This window comes from Gasterosteus aculeatus, chromosome 21 (genome assembly GCF_964276395.1).
Source record: "Gasterosteus aculeatus chromosome 21, fGasAcu3.hap1.1, whole genome shotgun sequence".
NCBI classification, from domain to species: Eukaryota; Metazoa; Chordata; class Actinopteri; order Perciformes; family Gasterosteidae; genus Gasterosteus; species Gasterosteus aculeatus.
Window position 1 is genome coordinate 15,044,933 of NC_135708.1, and position 273 is coordinate 15,045,205.

A 273-nucleotide genomic window follows, 5' to 3' on the forward strand; every position below is an offset into this window, starting at 1 on the left:
CAACAGAGCCAGAACCCTGTGCGCATCCCCCATGTAATCACTAGTGAGTCTTAGCCTGTTAGAAATAACAGACCTTGCAGACTATTGGGAAGTGGTCATATGCATCCACTCATTTATTTATTTTAAAGTGTGTCCAAAAGAACACTGTTTTGCACCATTCTCTTTTACTCACACCTCGCCGTCCCACTGCTTGAATTAAAAGGGGACTGCTCTTACGCGCTTCCGTGACGTCACCCATCCGGTGGCTGCACTGTGGGAACGGTATAAATCTGC